General features: G+C 41.2%; 1 protein-coding gene across 4 annotated transcripts in view; it reads right to left on the reverse strand.

The window, feature by feature from the left end:
• NPFFR1 (neuropeptide FF receptor 1) overlaps positions 1–22,909 on the reverse strand; it is a 458,339-nt gene that overhangs the window by 75,044 nt on the left and 360,386 nt on the right. The window lies entirely within an intron of this gene.

Consider the following 22,909-nt stretch of genomic DNA (forward strand, 5'->3'; position numbering starts at 1 on the left):
AATTTATGACAGTTTTCAAATGAATGTTACCGGTCCTTTAGGCAGCAGCCTGGGCAAAAAGCGCTGCTTTCACAGTGTGTAGATGGTGCCAGTACACTGCGCCCTCTGTGCAACGTCCCAGATGGTGTTGGTAAAGTCCAGTAAGGTCCTGGTAAGAGCGGAGGCGATTGGCGCTGGCAGGCGCCGGTGATTGCAGATCGCCGGGAGGACGTTGGTGCTGGCAGGCGCTAGAGATGGAAAGTCCTCACCGCTGGTTAGATGTAATCAGGGCCATAAACTGGATACGAGGAGCTCACCTCGTGTTGTCGGCGTGTAACGTCAGCTGCTGCTGGAGCCGAGTTCGTTGCACTGGAGGTAGTTGGCAATGGTGGACCGGACTGATGTCGGACTGGATGTCCTGATGATCTTAGTGGTTTGAAAGCGATGAACCAGCCTTGGTGGATATGCACAATATATAAAATAGATATGCCAGTGATCATGCCCAAGTGGACTAGACGCGTTTCAGGGTTATTTAATGTAACCCTTTCCTCAGTAGTCAAAAAAGTTTTCCACCAGAGTACTCCATTAATTACACTGAAAATCCAACTATTCTGTGTTACCATTTCTCCTTCCCACCTCTTAGTAAAAACATGATAAAAACAGCCCTGCAGTGGTCACTGTATATTAGAAGACATGCCTAAAGGCTTTTGGGAAAAGACAACATTACTGAACATGCGCCACCTTGTTGTCCCATAGTCTTGCACAAGGCTTCATAGACTTGCACAAGGCTTCATAGAAGTTATTGGCAAATACTGATATAGATTGGTAGGTAGAGTTGAGTAGAGTCGCCAAAGTTTCCCAAAAAATGTGGCTAGCAGTGAACAGGTTGAACTAAGCCTCAAAACATGTGTATGGCAATGCCTAAAGCTATGTTCACATGAAAGAATTTCCTCACTGAATTTCCTTAATTTTTCCTTTTAAATACCATTGCACAAAAGTAATTTAAATCAGATTTCAAGCAGAATTTACATATAAAAATTCTGTTGTAACCCCTTGAGGTTTTTCCGTTATTGCACTTTCATTTTTTCTTCATTCTTTCAATTTTGCACCTACAGACTCATATGAAGACCACCAATTGTACTTTGTAATGAAATCAATCATTTCACCACAAAATTTATGGCAAACCAAGAAAAAATATATTTGTGGAGAAAAATTGGAAAAAAATTACATCCTATATTTATTCTGTAGGTCCATACGGTTACAATGATATCCAATTTATATAGGTTTTCTTTATTTTACTATGTAAAAAAATATATAACTACATGCACCAAAATTTTGTATAATTAGTACAAAAAATAGTTTTACTTACCTTGCCATTTGGCTAGATTTGAACAAATTTTAATGCCAGAATTGAATGTCCAGAATTAAATAAAACACAGACTACACAAGCTTTTTGTAATATATTTATTTCAATCTTTATTGATACCATACTTACTTGTTTCAACTGCAGGAATACATATAAATGTGTAAAAAATTTTTTTATTCTTGATTATGTAGCTCATTATAAATATACTGTACAATTGTGCAAGTTCTCCCACTTAAAAAGATGAGAGGCCTGTAATTTTCATCATAGCTATACCTCAACTATGAGAGACATAATGAGAAAAAAAATCCATCAAATTACATTGTCTGATTTTTAAAGAATTTATTTGCAAATTATGGTGGAAAATAAGTATGTCACCTACAAACAAGCAAGATTTCTAGCTCTCACAGACCTGTAACTTCTTCTTTAACCCCTTAAGGATACATGACGTACTGGAACGTCATGTGTCCACTCCTGATCTATAACGCGGGGCCACGGCGTGGCCCCGCATCATATCGGGTCGGGCCCGGCCTCTAACAACGGCCGGGACCCGTGGCTAATAGCGCGCGGCATTGATCGCTGTGCCGCGCGCTATTAACCCTTTAGACGCGGCATTCAAAGTTGAACGCCGTGTCTAAAGTGAAACCGAAAGCATGCCGGCTAGCTCAGTGGGCTGTTCGGGATAGCCGCGGCGAAATCGCGGCATCCTGAACAGCTTACAGGACAGCGGGAGGGCCCCTACCTGCCTCCTCGCTGTCCAATCGCCGAATGACTGCTCAGTGCCTGAGATCCAGGCATGAGCAGTCATGCGGCAGAATCATCGATCACTGGTTTCTTATGAGAAACGAGTGATCAATGATAAAGATCAGTGTGTGCAGTGTTATAGGTCCCTATGGGAGCTATAACACTGCAAAAAAAAAGTGGAAAAAAAAGTGAATAAACATCATTTAACCCCTTCCCTATTAAAAGTTTGAATCACCCCCCTTTTCCCATAAAAAAAACACAGTGTAAATAAAAATAAAAATAAACATATATGGTATCGCCGCGTGTGGAAATGTCCGAATTAGAAAAATATATTGTTAATTAAACCGCACGGTCAATGGCATGCGCACAAAAATATTCCAAAGTCCAAAATAGTGCATTTTTGGTCACTTTTGATATCATGAAAAAATCAATAAGTCCTATCAATGCAAAAATTGTACCGTTAAAATCTACAGATCACGGCACAAAAAAATTAGCCCTCATACTGCCCCATACACGGAAAAATAAAAAAGTTATAGGGGTCAGAAGATGACCATTTTAAACGTATACATTTTCCTGCATGAAGTTATGATTTTTTCCAGAAGTACGACAAAATCAAACCTATACAAGTAGGGTATCATTTTAACCATATGGACCTACAGAATAAATATCAGGTGTCATTTTTACCGAAAAATGTACTACGTAGAAACGGAAGCCCCAAAAAGTTACAAAATGGGTTTTTTTTTTCAATTTTGTCTTACAATGATTTTTTTTCCATTTCACCGTAGATTTTTGGGCACAATGACTGACGTCATTACAAAGTAGAATTGGTGGCGCAAAAAATAAGCCATAATATGGATTTATAGGTGCAAAATTGAAAGAGTTATGATTTTTTAAAGGCAAGGAGCAAAAAACGAAAATACAAAAAAGGAAAAACCCCCGATCCTTAAGGGGTTAAGAGTCTCCTCTGTCCTCCATGTTACCTGCATTAATGTCACCTGTTTGAACTTGTTATCAGTATAGAAGACACCCATCCACAACCTCAAACAGTCACACTCCAAACTCCACTATGGCCAAGATCAAAGAGCTGTCGAAGGACACGAGAAACAAAATTGTAAACCTGCACCAGGCTGGAAAGACTAATAGGCAAGCAGCTTGGTGCAAAGAAATCAACTGTGGGAGCAATTATTAGAAATTGGAAGACATACAAGTCCACTGATAATCTCCCTCGATCTGGGGCTCCATGCAAGATCTCACCACATGGTGTCAAAATGATCACAAGAATGGTTAGCAAAAATCCCAGAACCCCACAGGGGGACCTAGTGAATGACCTGCAGAGAGCTGGGACCAAAGTAACAAAGGCTACCATCAGTAACGCACTACGCCGCCAGGGACTCAAATCATGCAGTGCTGGACTTGTCCCCCGTCTTAAGCCAGTACATGTCAGGGCCCGTCTGAAGTTTGCTAGGATTGGGAGAATGTTATAGGGTCAGCTGAAACCAAAGTAGAACTTTTTGATAAAAACTCAACTCGTCATGTTTGGAAGAGAAAGAATGCTGAGTTGCATCCAAAGAACACCATACCTACTGTGAAGCATGGGGGTGTAAACATCATGCTTTGGGGCTGTTTTTCAGCAAAGGGACCAGGACAACTGATCCATGTAAAGGAAAAAATGAATGGGGCCATGTATAGTGAGATTTTCAGTGAACACCTCCTTCCATCAGCAAGGACATTGATTCATTGCCAGAAAAGCATATATAACAAAGTTTTGAGATTAACTTTTGTTATTGACCAAATACTTACTTTCCACCATAATTTGCAAATATATTCTTCAAAAATCAGACAAAATCAGATGTGATTTTATGTGATTTTTTTTCTAATTATGTCTATCATAGTTGAGGTATACCTATGATGAAAATCACAGGCCTCTCTCATCTTTTTAGATGGGAGAACTTGCACAATTGGTGGCTGACTAAATACATTTTGCTCCACTGTATATCTTTATTATAGACCCCTAACTTGGAACATCGTTTCTCTTTTCTCAATTTTTTACCTCATTTTCATGAATGCTGACTGCAGCTGCTATGAAGCCAGTTACCTTGGTGCATATGAAGTTATGGTCGGCTGGTCATTAGTTACAACAAGCATTTATTCCATATGTATAGTGGATTGAAGCACAGGGATTTTAACAGTTGTGTAGTTTCTAATGAAATATACTAGGGATTTTTTGTTCATGGGAATCCAGGGTAATCTTTATAATTACCTTCTTTATGTGGTCTATTGGTTAAAGGGGTTAAGGACTCAGCCAGGTTTCCTTCTTGTGTTTTTGTTTTTCCTCCTCTCCATTTAAAAGACTTATTTTTGCATTCACAGTGCCATATGAGGGCTTGTTTTTTGCAGGACCAATTTTACTTAGCAAGAACATCCTTCATTGTACTATAAAGTGCACGGTTGAAGAAAAAAGAAATTGTGAGGGGGGATTGGGAAATTAAAAAAACTCCCAAAAAACACAATTTTGCGACTTGTCTTTTTTAAAATTTACTTTATTAGTAGTCTACCTATGAGTAAAACTGACATGTAATATTTATTCTTTGGGTCCGTATGCATACAGTGATACCCATGCTTACATGCTTTCTTTATTTATGAATGTACCACTTTTAAAAACTTTTTTTTTGACAAAATAAGTGTGTGAAAAATTGCCCTATTCTGACCTCTATAAATATAAAATTTTTACATATAGGGGACTGTATGAGGACTCATTTTTTGCATCCTGATTTACAGTTTTTATTGGTACCATTTTTGTTTTGATGCAACGTTGTGCTTACTTTTTCTTATATTGAGATCAGTAGAAGAAGGTACCTGTTTCTTAAAGGAAATTAATATTGGGCAAGTTTCATCCTCTAAAGAAGCTCGCTCTGTACCTGAAAACATTCCTGTAGAATGGCAAGTTAAGGACACTTGAATCAAATAAAGTATCCATGCCGTGGTGGTTGGAAATAAGATTATTCCCTTACCGAGCCTAATTGAACTATGTTACCCAAAAATGGGTTTATCTGCAATTTTTTTGCAGATTTATCTTTTCTTTTCTTTCTTTTTTTCTTATGTCTTAATTTTTGAACTTTGTATTCACTCAGGTGATATTGTTTCCAAACTGTACTACTCTGCAGCTAATATTGCATGGATAATTACTGGTATATTGCTACTAGTCATTCCATTATTTTTTTGTATTATGTTATGCCATTAAAATTAGTATCAATGAATGTGAAGGGGCTTAAAGGGGAATTCTGGTGGAAACAGGTAGAAAACAAATGTTTTGAAATCTGGTGCCTGAAAGTTAAACAGATTTGTCAATTAAAAATGTAATATATTAGACAGCGCTATATGGGACTTAAAGTGCAAATATTTCTGGTAAGTGGAATATACACACACACGTACCTGTGGTGTATATTGAGTGATGTACCCCAATGAGAAGGAAGAATGATGGTTGATATAAATACTATGGGTATAAGCACAATGGAAAATAGGTAAGAAATGGAAATGAATCACTTCAATGGTGTGTCTGCACTACTGCATTAAGAATGAGCAATCAGACAAGGGTGTATATGTCTGTACCTGTATTGCTGTAATGATGTATAAAAGATGATGCTGATGTGAAGATTTAAAGTTGAATGCTTTTATAAGTCTTTTTTAGTGCTATATGAGAGCAGTAAACACCATTAAAATTATACACATGTCCTGTCCTTAAGATATTGCAAATACCAAATGATTTAGTTTAGTTTTTCGAACACTATCGGGAGATTTAGGTGACCCGACCACTCTGGTTGAATGGGCGGATATGTTTCACGATTTCTTTAAACAGTATTATTCATTATTAATAAAAGAAAAGAAGGCCTTAAAAAAGTAAAATGAATATAGCGAGTTTATTCGAACAAATTCAACCATATTAAGATCATACTGAAATCATCAACCTGGCCAGTAGTATTAAACGAAGAATTAGACAAAAAGAAGATGAAATTATGAAAAAGAAAGAAAATAAATTCAGTAGAGATTTTACATATGGAAAGGATTCCAATTCCAAAAATAACTTAACATAACGAACACAGAGGAATTAGAAACAATTGATGAAACAAGTGCACCAAACGAGACAGAGAATATTGAAAATTTAGAAAACATATCTCTATTTACTGTACATGATACTTATCCACAGCAAAAACAAACTGATAGCATCTACACTTCATCCTCTTCTAGCAACCATATTCCTCTCTCTCTCCCACCATTACTATAATGAGAAATAAGACAATAACTTCTATTCAAAAAATACAATGGATCAGCATGTAATAGAATGCACCATTTCCACACAAAACAGATTTTCTCCACTACAGGAAGTAAGAAATTTACGAATACAGGGGAAAACAGATATTCATCAACACACAACCACACCAATAGTACATTTAAACAGCAAAAATTAACATCAACAAAAATAAAAAATAAACAGTAAAATATGATTTTTTTCAAAAGTGAGGGAAAGTCACAAAAAGAGGGAAAAGAGGAGGGGAATGCACCAAAAAAAAAAAAAAAAAAAAAATATATATATATATGTATAAAACAAGAAATATCTGTGAATTTCGAGGCGAAACAAAGCTTATACAAAAAGGATTAAAATTTGCCCCTTTATGCGCGCTAAATAAATTTGAAACATTTATTAGTAGAATAAAATTCATGTGTAATCTGACATTGAAAAATTACTTTATTAAAAATCCCATACCTATTACTAAACCTACCTCTACTGCTTTTAAAAACACCAATTTAAAAATGAAATCCACCTTCTTCCCTTATCAGGAATATTCGGAATCAATTCATACGTTTGAAAACATGGTCACCAGTGACTTGCGAAAACTAAAAATAAATTCCAAATACCAAAACCACAATTTAACACAGCAAGAACAAACAGCAATAAAATATTTACAAACTAAAAATATTGTGATCCGCCCGGCGGATAAGGAGGGGAAGCATCGTTATTCTGAACTATTCAACATACCATGAAAAATGCCTTAGGTTATTAAATGACACATGCACATATGAGAGACTAAGTAAAGACCCTACAATACAATATAAATCTGAAATGGATGAACTACTCTCAAACAGAGGGATAATTTCTAAACAAGAAGCGGATGTTATGAAAACACAATCACCGAGAATTGCGGCATTTTATCAAATCCCGAAAGTCCACAAATGTACAACAAATCCCCCAGGAAGACCCATAATATCAGAAATCAGATGCCTCACGGCAAATCTATCAAAGTACGTAGACACACATTTACAACCTTGTGTCGAACCACTCCCAGCATATCTTAAGGTTGCGACGCATATTTTAGAAATTTTAGCAGGTGTACAATGGCAAAATCACTATATTGTAGGCAATTTATATATTACGTCATTGTACACCATTATTGAACATGATAAAGGCACATCTGCTGCAGAACACTTTTTAAATAAATATACTGACATGCTGGAGAGCCAAGTGGGTTTTATTGGGGACTGCATTTTTTTTTATATTAAACCACAATTATTTTTGGTACGAACAGCAATTTTTTAATCAGAGGTGGGGTACAGCGATGGGAACCAGGTTCGCACCAAGTTATTCAAATTTATAAGTAGCCCTGTGGGAAGAGTCCCACATACATTACAGACCAAAAGTTTGGACACACCTTCTCATTCAGAGTTTTCTTTATTTTCATGACTATGAAAATTGTAGATTCACACTGAAGGCATCACAACTATGAATTAACACATGTGTAATTATATGCATAACAAAAAAGTGTGAAAATATGGTCATATTCTAGGTTCTAGCCACCTTTTGCTTTGATTACTGCTTTGCACACTCTTGGCATTCTCTTGATGAGCTTCAAGAGGTAGTCACCTGAAATGGTCTTCCAACAGTCTTGAAGGAGTTCCCAGAGATGCTTAGCACTTGTTGGCCCTTTTTGCCTTCACTCTGCGGTCCAGCTCACTCCAAACCATCTTGATTGGGTTCAGGTCCGGTGACTGTGGAGGCCAGGTCATCTGGCATAGGATGCCTGATGAAAAACCTGGATGGTTTTGAAACGCGTTGCGTGCACTTGTTATAAGAATAAAAATTTCATTTCATTTAAATGAATGATAGTGGGGGAGTTAATGAGAATACATTATGGAATGCGCATATAGCATTTATAAGAGGGTCATTCATAAAATTGGGTCATCACCTTAAAAAAGCTAGGATGACGGAAATTGATGGCCTCCTCCAGAAGTTAAAAGATCTGGAGAAGCTAAATAAAGAAGGAGTTAATAAGGGAAACGGGGCAGAAATAAAATGATTATGGCTTAAACTACGAGAATGTCTAGTCCAAGTCTATGAGTGTCATCTTAGGAGAACAAAGGCCACATGTTATGCATGAGACAATAGGTCAGGTAAAAGTCTTGCGTCTAAGCTTAAAATAAACACTTAGGCCCAGATTTATCAAACTGTAAGAGAGAGAGAGAGAGAGGGCGAGAGAGTGAGAGAGAGTGAGAGAGAGAGGAGAGAGAGAGAGAGAGAGAGAGAGAGAGAGAGAGATTTTCTTTCATCAATCAATCACAGCTCAGGTTCCACTTTACCAATGCTCATTAGCTGAGCTGTGGTTGGTTGCTGTGGGAAAGTCTCTCACACAGTTTGATAAATCTCCCCCTTAAAATCTAAAATAGCATTTTTATGGACATCAGATAGAGGAAGTAAATTGGTCTCTCCCAAAGATATAGCTAATAGGTTTAGGGATTTTTATTTTTCATTGTATAATTTGCAACTCAAGAAATAGCCCAATCATCTGAGGAAGATATATCTGTTTTCCTAGATTTTCTCTCATTACCCTACCTTTTAATAGCACCCATTACAAATGAGGAGGTGGTTAGAAGTATTAAATCCTTTCAGTTGGCAAATCTCCAGGACCCGATGGGTTAATGAATTATTATTTTAAACAATTTTCATCAGTACTGGTCCCATTTATGACTAACTTTTTCAATAAAGTGGTTAAATCTGGAACCTTTCCTATAGAAAATCAGCAAAATCATCGGCATTTATTGTGACAGTGCCCACGTCCGAAAAGATCCAGATGTTCCATCTAACTTTAGGCCCATATCCCTTCTGAATTTGAGACCTAAAAATGTATGCAAAAATGTTAGCTAACCGCATAGCTCCTATTATACCAAATCTAATATCAGAAGACCAAACAGGGTTTGTAAAGGGCAGAAACGGTCCTGACAATACTAGGAGAATACATTATCACATGTGGAAAGATATGGCATCCCTGCGCTTTTTTTGGCATTAGATGCTGAGAGGGCATTTGACCGGATACTCTGGCCTTATGCCTTATCGGCGTTGCAGAAAATGGGATTTGAGACACAGGTTTTAAGATCTATTAAGTCCTTGTATTCAGGCCGTACTGCTGGGGTAGTTACCAATGGGGTACTGTCTGATAATTTTGAGATTACTTGTAGTACCCTCAGGGTTGCCCCCTTTTCCCACTTATTTTTATTTTAGTATTAGAACCATTGGCACAAGCCATAAGAATTCATCCTCAAATTAGCGGTATTAAGATAGGGCGGAATACTCATACTATCTCAATGTACGCGGGTGACATTATACTTACCTTATCTGAACCTTCTAAGTCTTTAGATGCAGTGCTCTCCTTGTTAGCTATATTTGGGATCCTTTCTTATTATTCTCTCGATAAAATAAAGTCACAAGCTCTGCCCTTGAACCTGGAGCCTTCTACAATCGCTTTTTAAAATCTAAATATCACTTGGATTGGCAAACTAGATATATCAAGTATCTTGGAGTTTCCATTACTAACACATTTGAAGCCCTGTACCAGACCATTTACCTCACATTTTTGGGGAAGATGCAAATGGATCTTGGGGGATTTGAAAAGGTGGAGGTCTCATGATTGGGCAGAGTGGCAATTTATAAGATAATGGTGCTACCTAAGCTCTTATATTTATTTTGTGTGCTGCCTATTCGGATTCCCCTCTCCTTTTTTCGTTCTGCAAGATATATTATTGCCGGCTATATATGGCATAATTCTAAGCCTAGAGTGTCATACTCCTTAACCTCTTAAGGACCCATGTCGGCGATCGCCGCAAATCGCAAGGTAAATCGCCCTTGCGATCTGCGTCGATACCGGGCTGATCGGGTCTCTGGGACCCGATCGCCCGGTAATTGTGCATGATCCCGGCTGTCACAGACAGCCAGGACCATGCTAACGTATAGGAGCGAGGTGGCAAGCCTGCCACCTCCTCCTATTCCCTGCGATCCGTCGGTTAGTTAACCGACCAATCGCAGGAGGGGGGGCGGTTACTTCCTCCCGCCCTGCCCGGCCCCTGAAAGTCCGGACAGGACAGGAGGAAGACCGGAGGACGCGGCGTGGGACGGGAGAGTGCTGGGGACCGGCCCCGGTACTTACCACGTCCCTGAAGACCCGGATCCCGGCGAGGAAGATGGCAGCGGCGGCGACAGGTGAGTAGATCTTCAGCCGCGGTCGGGCCCTTTACAGCAATGCACGTCGCCGTAAAGCGACATGCATTGCTGTATTGGGACCCTGTATACTACAACTCCCAGCATGCCCAGACAGCCCTTGGTGTCTGGGCATGCTGGGAGTTGTAGTTTTGCAACATCTGGAGGTCCACAGTTTGGAGACCACTGTGCCCTTCCAGATGTTGCAAAACTACACATTCTCATCATGCCCTTCCTGACCAGGCATGCTAGGAGTTGTAGTTCTGTAACATCTGGCCCTTCAGATGTTGCAGAACTACAACTCCCAGCATGCCTGGACAGTTTGGGCATACTGGGAGTTGTAGTTTTGCAACATCTGGAAGGGCACAGATTGGGAACCACTGTATTAGTGGTCTGCAAACTGTAGTCCTCCAGATGTTGCAAAACTACAACTCCAAGCATGCTGGGAGTTGTAGTTCGGCAACATCTGGCTCTAAAGATGTTGCCGAACTACTACTTCCAGCATGCCTGAGAATGCTGGGAGTTGTAGTTTTGCAACAACAGGAGGCACACTGGTTGGGAAACATTGTCTGTTTCCTAACTCAGTGTTTCCCAACCCGTGTGCCTCCAGCTGTGGCAAAACTATAACTACCAGCATGCACTGAGACTGTGCATGCTGGGAGTTGTAGTTTTGCAACAGCTGGAGGTCCCCCCCCCCCTGTGAATGTACAGGATACATTCACATGGGCAGGGGCTTGCAGTGAGTATCAGGCTGCAAGTTTGCAATGCAGCAAATTTTGCGCGGCAGCTCAAACTCGCAGTGGGGAACTCGCTGTAACCCCCCGCCCGTGTGACTGTACCCTAAAAACACTACACTACACTAACACAAAATAAAATAAAAAAATAAAAAACACTACATATACACATACCCCTACACAGCCCCCCTCCCCTCCCCAATAAAAATGAAAAACGTCTGGTACGCCACTGTTTTCAAAATGGAGCCTCCAGCTGTTGCAAAACAACAACTCCCAGTATTGCCGGACAGCCGTTGACTGTCCAGGCACGCTGGGAGTTTTTGCAACAGCTGGAGGCACCCTGTTTGGGAATCACTGGCGTAGAATACCCCTATGCAAATCCCTAATTCAGGCCTCAAATGCACATGGTGCTCTCACTTTGGAGCCCTGTCGTATTTCAAGGCAACAGTTTAGGGTCACATATGGGGTATCGTCGTACTCGGGAGAAATTGCCTAACAAATTTTGGGGGGCTTTTTCTCCTTTCACTCCTTATGAAAATGTGAAGTTGGGGTCTACACCAGCATGTTAGTGTAAAAGAAATCTATTTTTTACACTAACATGCTGGTGTTGCCCCATACTTTTCATTTTGACAAGAGGTAAAAGGGAAAAAAGCCCCCCAAAATTTGTAATGCAATTTCTCCCGACTACGGAGATACCCCATATGTGTGCGCAAAGTGCTCTGGGGGCGCACAACAAGGCCCAGAAGGGAGGGTGCGCCATGTACATTTGAGGTGATTTGCACAGGGGTGGCTGATTGTTACAGCGGTTTTGACAAACGCAAAAAAAAAAAAAAAAAACACATGTGACCCCATTTCGGAAACTACACCCCTCACGGAATGTAATAAGGGGTGCAGTGAGAATTTACACCCCACTGGTGTCTGACAGATCTTTGGAAGAGTGGGCTGTGCAAATAAAAAATTTTGTACAGCCCACTGTTCCAAAGATCTGACAGACACCAGTGGGGGGGTAAATGCTCACTGTACCCCTTGTTACGTTCCTCAAGGGGTCTAGTTTACAAAATGGTATGCCATGTGGGAGTTATTTTGCTGTCCTGGCACCATAGGGGCTTCCTAAATGTGACATACCCCCCGAGCAAAATTTGCTCTCAAAAAGCCAAATATGACTCCTTCTCTTCTGAGCATTGTAGTTCGCCCATAGTGCACTTCAGGTCAACTTATGGGGTACCTCCATACTCAGAAGAGATGGGGTTACAAATTTTGGGGGGTGTTTTCCGCTATTAATCCCTGCATAAATGTGAAATTTGGGGGGAAACACACATTTTAGTGAAATTTTTGTAAAAATTTTTTACATATGCAAAAGTCGTGAAACACCTGTCGGGTATTAAGGCTCACTTTATTCCTTGTTACGTTCCTCAAGGGGTCTAGTTTCCAAAATGGTGTGCCATGTGGGTATTTTTTGCTGTCCTGGCACCATAGGGGCTTCCTAAATGCGACATGCCCCCGAGCAAAATTTGCTCTCAAAAAGCCAAATATGACTCCTTCTCTTCTGAGCATTGTAGTTCGCCCATAGTGCACTTCAGGTCAACTTATGGGGTACCTCCATACTCAGAAGAGATGGGGTTAAAAATTTTGGGGGGGTATTTTCTGCTATTAACCCTTGCATAAATGTGAAATTTGGGGGGAAACACACATTTTAGTGAAATTTTTTTTAAATTTTTTTACATATGCAAAAGTCGTGAAACACCTGTGGGGTATTAAGACTCACTTTATTCCTTGTTACGTTCCCCAAGGGGTCTTGTTTCCAAAATGGTATGCCATGTGTTTTTTTTTCCTGTTCTGGCACCATAGGGGCTTCCTAAATGCAACATGCCCCCCAAAAACCATTTCAGAAAAACGTACTCTCCAAAATCCCCTTGTCGCTCCTTCGCTTCTGAGCCCTCTACTGCGCCCGCCGAACACTTTACATAGATATATGAGGTATGTGCTTACTCGAGAGAAATTGGGCTACAAATATAAGTATAAATTTTCTCCTTTTACCCCTTGTAAAAATTCAAAAATTGGGTCTACAAGAACATGCGAGTGTAAAAAAATGAAGATTGTGAATTTTCTCCTTCACTTTGCTGCTTTTCCTGTGAAACACCTAAAGGGTTAAAATGCTGACTGAATGTCATTTTGAATACTTTGGGGGCTGCAGTTTTTATAATGGGGTCATTTGTGGGGTACTTCTAATATGAAGACCCTTCAAATCCACTTCAAACCTGAACTGGTCCCTGAAAAATTGTGATTTTGGAAATTTTGTGAAAAATTGGAAAATTGCTGCTGAACTTTGAAGCCCTCTGGCGTCTTCCAAAAGTAAAAACACGTACATTTTATGATGCCAACATAAAGTGGACATATTGTATATGTGAAAAAAAAATTATTTGGAATATCCATTTTCCTTACAAGCAGAGAGCTTCAAAGTTAGAAAAATGCTAAATTTTCAATTTTTTCATCAAATTTTGGAATTTTTCACTAAGAAACGATGCAAGTTTCGACAAAATTTTACCAATAACATAAAGTAGAATATGTCACGAAAAAACAATCTCGGAATCAGAATGATAGGTAAAAGCATTCCAGAGTTATTAATGTTTAAAGTGACAGTGGTCAGATGTTCAAAAAACGCTCTGGTCCTAAGGTGTAAAATGGCCTGGTCCTTAAGGGGTTAAAGGACATCTGCAGTGCTGGGCAAAAAAACTTTTTTAACCTCATTTAATAGGTCTTTGAAAGACCTTTCCAACGATGTCTCCCCCGTCAAAATTGGCTCAGCCGTTCTCCCGTTATCAGCACATGAATTACTGAGGATAAGTGAAAGTAAAACTACATCTCCCATCATGCCTTGTGCCTTGTTACTTCCTGTAAGCTGTGCCCTCCCCAAGTTCTATCCCCCGAGCAAATTATTATATTGTAACGCCCACATCTCCCTCCCCTATGCATATACCCTCCCCTTCTGCTCATCTCCCCCTCCCCATGCTCGCTCCTGTCCTGTGATGAATTTGCTCCAGTGGATTTTTGGGAGACGAGCTGGGATTCATTGAATATATGCACTCGGTTTTACAGCCTATACCTAGGAAACCACTCCCACCAATCCCAACTGCACAAAGAGAAAGGGCCTTCAGGTAGCCGAGCTGGCTTAGTTGATGGATAAAATGAAGGCCCGACACAGAGAACTGTATGCCCCTAAGCATGTGCATTTGCCTCCTGAGGAGAGAATTCGTTATCAGGAGAACACTAAAGAGATGGAAGCACTGTTCATCCGCAAGTGGGATCATCCCCAAGAAGGGGAGGAGCCCTTAGAACGACGAAGAGCAACTGTGGCCAAGTTCGACAAGGTCAGAGGGTATGGGACACTCATAGATTGCCACACAGGGCAAACCCTCCTCATAAACTGGCGAGCAGTACAGAGGCCATATCTTCATAAAAAGTTCTATTCCCTGGAGGTGGGTGAAATAGTGAAATACACCCCCGTCCGGGGCCTGCGAGGAGAATGGACTGCTGTGGTCACCACACCAACAGCTCCAACACAACTTCCCTTCAAATACTTCCCCTCTACAGATTGGGCGTCGGATCCCTTCCAGCTGAGGCCGAAACGGCCTGCTCCTGATGCCTCCACCAGCTTACTCAAGGAGGAGGAGCTTCACAAACAACAGTCATCTTCTTCAGTGTACAGCAAAGTGCCAAGGCCTGCCCTGGACCAGGAAAGTAGGCCTAAACTTTGGGCACCAAAGACCGTACCTAGGCCCTCTCGAAGCAATGAGAGTTTGCCTGCTTCCAGGGTACCAACGAAAGTGCTGTGGCCCGCTCCTGACATGGAGATGGGGCTAAAACCTTTGGCACCAACCTTGATCCCAGTAACCAGGGTGACCAGTAAACCCCTGGTCACTTTGAATCCCACTGTAACTCACTCTACTCTCACCAATGTGGTGTGGGAGAGTTACATTAACTCCCAGCCAGCCCCTGATGTTGGAAGAGCTAGGGGGTCTAGAAGAGGAACAGGAAGAGTTCGGAGGAATGTCTTCTGAAGAACTGTCATGTGATGACTGTTGTGTTTCTTTTTGCTAACCTCTTTTATTTTTCAGTAACAGAAAAGTTCAAGAAAAATGTGCCTAGCAGGACTACACTAAGACAGTTCCAGTTCCAAGTTCAGCAACGTAACCACTAAGTTTTGTGCCTGACCATTAGGTCAAGAGACTCCTAGCCAGTAGGAGATTTGCAAGTTGTGTGCCCGGCTGATTGTGGTAAGGCCGTTTTTATCACTGGACTCCTAGTGTAGGTGGACTGCAGATCCTTACACGCCCGTTTTGTGTTAACATATTTATTAACATTCCAACAAAGTTCAGGTGTATGCGCCTGAACTTTGTTGGAGTGTTAATAAATATGTAAGTCTGTGTAATAAAAATGTATATGGTTCTTGTACACAGAAAAAATAGCTTTGTGTCTGTGTACATAAAAAGTAAGTAAGTGTTGTACAAGGAAAAATGTCCGCTAGATGCACGTGTACACAAAGGGAAGAATTGTAAGTAATTCTTGTACACAAGTACATACACTAGAAACATTTAAAAGGTGTTTTAGCAGTTGCTAAATGGGTGACTCTCCCGGCTCCTCCGAGAATAGCATTACAGTCACCAATCGCTAGCACCGGTCTCATATGACTACCCTTAAAGGGGTACTCCGGTGATAACCTTTTTTCTTTTAAATCAACTGGTGGCAGAAAGTTAAACATATTTGTAAATTACTTCTATTAAAAAATCTTAATCCTTCCAGTACTTATTAGCTGCTGAATGCTACAGAGGAAATTCCTTTCTTTTTGGAACACTGATGACATCACGAGCACAGTGCTCTCTGCTGACATCTCTGTCCATTTTAGCAACCATCCATAGCAGATGCGTAGCAGATGTGTAGCAGATGTGTAGCAGATGTATGCTAAGGGCAGCAGGGTGGCTCAGTGATTAGCACTGCTGCCTTGCAGTGCTGGGGACTTGGGTTCAAATCCCACTAAGGACAACAATAAATAAAGCGTTATTATTATTATAATAATGTCAGCAGAGAGAACTGTGCTCGTGATGTCATCAGAGAGCATTCAAAAAAGAAAATAATTTCTTCTGTTGTATTCAGCAGCTAATAAGTACAGGAAGGATTAAGATTTTTTAATAGAAGTAATTTACAAATATGTTTAACTTTCTGCTACCAGTTGATTTAAAAGAAAAAAGGTTTTCACCGGAGTACCCCTTTAACCCCTTAAGGACCCAGCCATTTTACACCTTAGGACCCGGCCATTTTTTGAACATCTGACCACTGTCACTTTAAACATTAATAACTCTGGGATGCTTTTAGTTATCATTCTGATTCCGAGATTGTTTTTTCGTGACATATTCTAATTTAACATAGTGGTAAAATTTTGTGGTAACTTGCATCCTTTCTTGGTGAAAAATCCCCAAATTTGATGAAAAATTAGAAAATTTAGCCTTTTTCTAACTTTGAAGCTTTCTGCTTGTAAGGAAAATGGATATTCCAAATATTTATTTTATTTTATTCACATATACAATATGTCTACTTTATGTTTGCATCATAAAATTGACGTGTTTTTACTTTTGGAAGACACCAGAGGGCTTCAAAGTTCAGCAGCAATTTTCCAATTTTTCACAAAATTTTCAAACTCACTATTTTTCAGGGATCAGTTCAGGTTTGAAGTGGATTTGAAGGGTCTTCATATTAGAAATACCCCACAAATGACCCCATTATAAAAACTGAACCCCCCAAAGTATACAAAATGACATTCAGTAAGTGTGTTAACCCTTTAGGTGTTTCACAGGAATAGCAGCAAAGTGAAGGAGAAAATTCAAAATCTTCATTTTTTACACTCGCATGTTCTTGTAGACCCAATTTTTGAATGTTTGCAAGGGGTAAAAGGAGAAAATTTTTACTTGTGTTTGTAGCCCAATTTCTCCCGAGTAGGCACATACCTCATATGTCTATGTTAATTGTTCGGCGGGCGCAGTAGAGGGCTCAGAAGCGAAGGAGCGACAAGGGGATTTTGGAGAGTACATTTTTCTGAAATGGTTTTTGGGGGGCATGTTGCATTTAGGAAGTCCCTATGGTGCCAGAACAGCTAAAAAAAAACACATGCCATACTATTTTGGAAACTAGACCCCTTGAGGAACGTAACAAGGAATTAAGTGAGCCTTAATACCCCACAGGTGTTTCACGACTTTTGCATATGTAAAAAAAAAAAAATGTGTTTCCCCCCAAATTTCACATTTTTGCAAGGGTTAATAGCAGAAAATACCCCCAAAAATGTGTAACCCCATCTCTTCTGAGTATGGAGGTACCCCATAAGTTGACCTGAAGTGCACTACGGGCGAACTACAATGCTCAGAAGAGAAGGAGTCATATTTCGCTTTTTGAGAGCAAATTTTGCTCGTGGGGCATGTCGCATTTAGGAAGCCCCTATGGTGCCAGGACAGCAAAATAACCTCCACATGGCATACCATTTTGGAAACTAGACCCCTTGAGGAACGTAACAAGGGGTACAGCGAGCATTTACCACCCACTGGTGTCTGTCAGATCTTTGGAACAGTGGGCTGTACAAATTTTTTTATTTGCACAGCCCATTGTTCCAAAGATCTGCCAGACACCAGTGGGGGGTAAATTCTCACTGCACCCCTCATTACATTCCGTGAGGGGTGTAGTTTCCGAAATGGGGTCACATGTGTTTTTTTTTTTTTTCTTGCGTTTGTCAACACCGCTGTAACAATCAGCCACCCCTGTGCAAATCACCTCAAATGTACATGGTGCACTCTCCCTTCTCGGCCTTGTTGTGCACCCCCAGAGCACTTTGCGCCCACATATGTGGTATCTCTGTGCTCGGGAGAAATTGCGTTACAAATTTTGGGGGGCTTTTTTCCCCTTTTACCTCTTGTCAAAATGAAAAGTATAAGGCAACACCAGCATGTTAGTGTAAACATTTTTTTTGTACACCAACATGCTGGTGTAGACCCCAACTTCCCCTTTTCATAAGGGGTGAAAGGAGAAAAAGCCCCCCAAAATTTGTTTGGCAATTTCTCCTGAGTACGGCGATACCCCATATGTGGCCCTAAACTGTTGCCTTGAAATACGACAGGGCTCCGAAGTGAGAGCGCCATGCGAATTTGAGGCCTGAATTAGGGATTTGCATAGTGGTGGACATAGGGGTATTCTACGCCAGCGATTCCCAAACAGGGTGCCTCCAGCTGTTGCAAAACTCCCAGCATGCTTGGACAGTCAACGGCTGTCCGGCAATACTGGGAGTTGTTATTTTGCAACAGCTGGAGGCTCCATTTTGGAAACAGTGGCGTACCAGACGTTTTTCATTTTTATTGGGGAGGGGCGGGGGGCTGTGTAGGGGTATGTGTATATGTAGTGTTTTTTACTTTTTATTTTATTTTGTATTAGTGTAGTGTAGTGTTTTTAGGGTACAGTCACATGGGCGGGGGATTACAGCGAGTTTCCCGCTGCGAGTTTGAGCTGCCGCGCAAAATTTGTTGCATTGCAAACTTGCAGCCTGATACTCACTGTAAGCCCCCTGCCCATGTGAATGTACCCTGTACATTCACAGGGAGGGGGGATCTCCAGCTGGTGCAAAATTACAACTCCCAGCATGCACAGTCTATCAGTGCATGCTGGCAGTTATAGTTTTGCAACAGCTGGAGGCACACGGGTTGGGAAACACTGAGTTAGGAAACAGACAGTGTTTCCCAACCAGTGTGTCTCCAGTTGTTGCAAAACCACAACTCCCAGCATGCCCAGGCAGCTGAAGGGCATATTGGGAATAGTGGTTACGTAACAGCTGGAGGAGAACAGTTTGGGGACCACTGTGTAGTGGTGTTCAAGCAGCAGCCCTCCAGATGTTGCAAAACTACAACCCCCAGTATGCCAAAACTGTCCAGGCATGCTGGGAGTTGTAGTTCTGCAACATCTGAAGGGCCAGATATTACAGAACTACAACTCCCAGCATGCCTGGACAGTAAGGGCATGCTGAGGATGTGTAGTTTTGCAACATCTGTAAGGGCACAGTGGTCTCCAAACTGTGGACCTCCAGATGTTGCAAAACTGCAACTCCCAGCATGCCCAGACGCCAAGGGCTGTCTGGGCATGCTGGGAGTTGTAGTTTACAGGGTCCCATTACAGCAATGCATGTCGCTTTACGGCGACGTGCATTGCTGTAAAGTGCCCGACCGCGGCTGAAGAGGAACTCACCTGTCGCCGCCGCCGCCATCTTCCTCGCCGGGATCCGGGTCTTCAGGGACGAGGTAAGTACCGGGGCCGGGCCCCAGCACTCCCCCGTCCCCCGCCGAGTCCTCCGGTCTTCCTCCCGTCCTCTCCGGACTTTCAGGGGCCGGGCAGGACGGGAGGAAGTAACCGCCCCCCCCCCCTGCGATTGGTTGGTTAACTAACCAACGGATCGCAGGGGATCGGAGGAGGTGGCCGGCTTGCCACCTCGCTCCTAGGCTCCAGCATGGTCCTGGCTGTCTGTGACAGCCGGGATCATGCGAAATTACCGGGCGGTCGGGTCCCAGAGACCCGATCAGCCCGGTATCGCCGCAGATCACAAGGGCGATTTCCCTTGCGATTTGCGGCGATCGCCGACATGGGGGGCCTACATGGCCCCCCTCGGCGTTTGCCCTGGATACCTGCTGAAGCATTTCAGCAGGCATCCGCTTCCGATCTCTGCCCGGGGCGCGGCAGAGACCGGAGAAGCACCAGGACGTACTAGTACGTCCTGGGTCCTTAAAGCCCAGGGTGCCAGGACGTTCTAGTACGTCCTGGGTCCTTAAGGGGTTAAGGTATCAAGACTAACTTTTAAGCAGTACTTGCACACATAGTACCTTAAATAGCTCACTTAAATGTATTACCTCACTCTTTTCAGTACACCAAACAAAAATATATCTCACACTCAAGAAACACTTTAGGAATTGTAGCCTATTGATATTCAATTCCTGCCACTGTTATGTACACTAACTTTCTCTTTTTTCTTTATTACATGTGAGATGCACTATCTGGCCAGTAGGTGCTCTTGCGAGCTAAAAATTATACACGTATTTCCAAAGGTAACCTAGGTAAGGTTATTCTGTCTTGTTCTAAGGGTAAGTAGCGTGTAGCCGATAGACCCTAGCAGCTAAACATATTGGTAGATAGCCTCAGGCAAGCCAGTATAACATTTGTGTACTAACAGGTGACTCATTGTGGAAAAAAAAAAAAAGAAAATGTGGTGAGATTTCAAAAATGTCTAGACAGCTTGAGACTAAATGTATAGAAAGCTGTATAGAAATCTAGGGAGCTTGAGACTAAATGTTAGACAGCTTCATAAATGTCTAGTGAGCTTCATAAATGTCTAGGGAGCTTCATCAATGTCTAGTGAGCTTCATAAATGTCTAGTAAGCTTTAAAAAATGTCTAGAAGGCTTTAAAGTGTCTAATGTTTTACTCACATTATCTTTGGAGGAAGGAATTATCTCTAGTCAGAGAAAATTTTTGTCAGGATATGTAATATGTTTAATAATCCTGTCCTAGTCCTAGTCCCTCTGCCTTAGGGGACAGGCATCGGGTCGAATTGTTTTAAGTAAGGGGGTTTGTGGTATCCCGGTACCGTATTGCATACTGTACCTTGGTAGAGGTCCCCAAAGTCAGAGTTCCTAGGAACGGTGGGGTCCCTCTTTTCTAGTTAGCCCCTCGTCACCCCTCAGTTAGCTAATATTCATATAAATATCAGTGTAAATATGTGTATTTAAATGCCTACCTGTTAGCGTTGCAGAACCTTAGGTCATGTGACTCGGTGTTCAGAACTCTATGGTTTGTTGAAGGACCTTCGGTGGTTCTTGTGTCAGGTGTTCACCCACAATGCCATTTAACGGTGAGTGACAGCTGTTATGGACCAATCCAAAACCCCTCAGCCCCTGCCCATATAAGGGAGCTGCAGCCAATAATCGCTCTCTTGGGTTGCTGACACTGGATGAGGTAGGACCTCCGCAACTTCCAAAGACAATTACTAGGCCAAAGCCTTGCAGCCTCGGCCTACGCTAAAGACTGTGAGTTCTTACAATTCCCCTCGAACTCCGCAAGATCACTGGACCTAAACCTACCTCTAAATCCAGCGGATCTATACTACAAAATCCTCCTAAACTAAAGAGAACTTACCCGGTCCCAACCACTGTCAATCGCTGCTCAGCTGTATATAGACTCTGTTATCTGGACTGTTACCGGTTACTGCATGTTACAGAAAATCTTCATTAACGTTTCAACACGTTTCCAGCTAAGTACTGGTTGTGGACAATCCGTTATTCTGCACTCACCTATAGCTCTTAGGAAGGGTGGTGATAGGCCCAGCATTACCTCAGCATTTAACCCTCACCCTGGTGTCACGAGTGACAAGGGTTAATAAACCCCTGATATCTGTTCAGCAACACCCCAGCTACCCTACACCCCCCGAGGCTTACCACATATATATATATATATATATATATATATATATATATATATATTCACAGTGTATGTGATATATGAGACCAACAATTGAAATCTCAAGTATATAGATTGTAATTTGTTAAAAAAATCTAATAAAACTTATATAATCAAAAAATATATATATTTTTTCCAAAATATGATATGCCCAAAAATCTTCAATTCTTCTGTTTAGTACTTTTTTATGCTTACACTGTTGACTGTGCGGGACCATAAACATAATGGTGGAAATCATTTAAACATCTTTAGGTGTGTAAAAATGTTAAACTTTTTGTGAGACTTTTGTCCAGAAATGATCTTTCCCAAACTTTCTTACTTGAAGGATTTTCAATTTGACTTTGCAGTGGTTGTGGATTTATCATGTGCAACTTTTCTCCAAATGTCTCAAATGTTGTCGAAGAGGGCTCCAAATGTTACAAACCAATACCAGCAATCATTTCACTTACAAAACTTGCTTACAACACAGAAGCAAAAATCCCACACACATGCACATATTTGCATGTCCAAATTTTTCACACAGCATGTACTCATAACTTTAGCTTAAAATTATTAGTTTTAAAAATGTCTGCAGCTAAATACACAATGATAAATCTCCCCCAATATTTTAATTGTTTGGCCTTTTCTGCATGCGGTAATATCAAAATATGTTGTGTGTTTTTTTTTTAGGTTTTTTAAAAAAAATTTTTATGTTAAAAGGGGAGTAAATTATATATATATTTTTTAATAATGGGGGCTTTTATATATATTTTTTAAGTTTTTTCTCATATTTGTTAATATATATTGTGGCATTGAGGCAGGTTTGAGGGCAATGAAAGGGTGTTTTTCCTAGTCCTTTATCCTAGCAGAGGCCCTCATCAGGTGCCTAAGTAATGAGGCCAGCAGAAATGTGGGAAATCTAGATATAAGGAAAGTCTGGGCTCTCCCCAGAAGACAGCAACGTGGCTTTGGGGGGAGGCAGCGGTTGTGGTGAGGAGCACACAGTCAGGGCTGTAAGTGGCACTAGTGTTGCTCACGAATATTAAAAATTTTAATTTTA

This window comes from Hyla sarda, chromosome 7, assembly GCF_029499605.1.
Source record: "Hyla sarda isolate aHylSar1 chromosome 7, aHylSar1.hap1, whole genome shotgun sequence".
Lineage (NCBI taxonomy): Eukaryota > Metazoa > Chordata > Amphibia > Anura > Hylidae > Hyla > Hyla sarda.